Below are 1,179 nucleotides of genomic sequence, written 5' to 3'. Positions count from 1 at the left end.
CATCTCCCACGTCCCCATGCTTCAAACCAACCTCTGCAAGTGAAACCACAACACAGCCGAGCTTCACTGAACTATTCCACCCATGAGGAAAGTGGAACGTCTGAGTTTCCAACGACTGGTTTGAAGAAGTTAACGGGTCTCAGAGACTCGAGGACGGACTGAGTGACAGCCAGTGTGTGTTTGTTATATAGACGAGGTGGCCGAGTGGTTAAGGCGATGGACTGCTAATCCGTTGTGCTCTGCACGCGTGGGTTCGAATCCCATCCTCGTCGGGACACTTCTCTTATCTTAACTCAGACTTTATTGTGATGCTGATTTATCATCAGGAGTACAGACATGTTGAGACCCCGTACAGGTGAAGTATCTATGTTTAGAGCTGGAAGGAGACGATGAGTGAGCGATCAGGCAACATGAAGACAAATCAATGAGGAGTGGGGAGCATGTGTGTGTGTGTGAGGGTGTGCATGTATGTGTGAGTGTGTGTGTCCATGTGTGTGTGGGCGTGTGTGTGTTTGTGTTTGTGCGTGCGTGCGTGTGTGTGTATGAGTGCGCGTGTGTGTGTTTGTTTTTGTGTGTGTGAGGGTGTGTGTGCGCATGTGTGTGTTTGTTTTTGTGTGTGTGTGTGTGTGTGTGTGTGTGAGGGTGTGAGTGTGTGTGTCCGTCTGTGTTTGTGCGTGCGTGTGTGTTTGTGCGTGTGCATGTGTGCATCAGTGTGTGTGTGTGTTTGTGTTTGTGTTTGTGTTTGTGTTTGTGCATGCGTGTGTGTCTGTGTGTGTACATGTGTGCATCAGTGTGTGTGTGCCTGTGGGTGTGTTTGTGTGCGTGCGTGTCTGCCTCTGTACGTATGTGTGTGTGGTCCTGGGTTGATTGGCTGCTGCTCAGCTGGTGGGCCGCCTGCCTCACTCTGACCCACAGTCATCTGCCTAATGAGCTCCAATCATCAACACTGAACACATTTAGTGTCCAAACCAATTTGCCAAACTAATTTCATCTCCAACAGATGACATGGATTTTTTTCTATCAAACTCCATTTAGAGAGCGGAACAGAAAATGGAAATAATCCATAAAACACAGGGGAGCATTGAAATTGCGTAGAGGCACATGTTGCCATGGAAACACTTTGTTTTTTTCCCCCTCTTTTTGTTGTCAGTCGTTAAAACACAAACAATAAAATCTGAT

At 47.5% G+C, this 1,179-nt stretch overlaps 1 non-coding gene across 1 annotated transcript; it reads left to right on the top strand.

Annotated features, from left to right (window-relative positions):
• The first annotated feature begins 190 nt into the window (after positions 1–190).
• On the top strand, positions 191–272 carry trnas-gcu (transfer RNA serine (anticodon GCU)). The gene has a single exon. It is a non-coding gene; the product is annotated as a tRNA-Ser (tRNA).
• The last annotated feature ends 907 nt before the right edge of the window (positions 273–1,179 follow it).

Source organism: Genypterus blacodes, unplaced genomic scaffold (genome assembly GCF_046128005.1).
Source record: "Genypterus blacodes isolate CSIRO-AG114 ecotype Tasmania unplaced genomic scaffold, CSIRO-AGI_Gbla_v1 ptg000445l_1, whole genome shotgun sequence".
NCBI classification, from domain to species: Eukaryota; Metazoa; Chordata; class Actinopteri; order Ophidiiformes; family Ophidiidae; genus Genypterus; species Genypterus blacodes.
The sequence above is the reverse complement of the archived record's forward strand: the minus strand, read 5'-3'. Positions and strand labels throughout refer to the sequence as shown.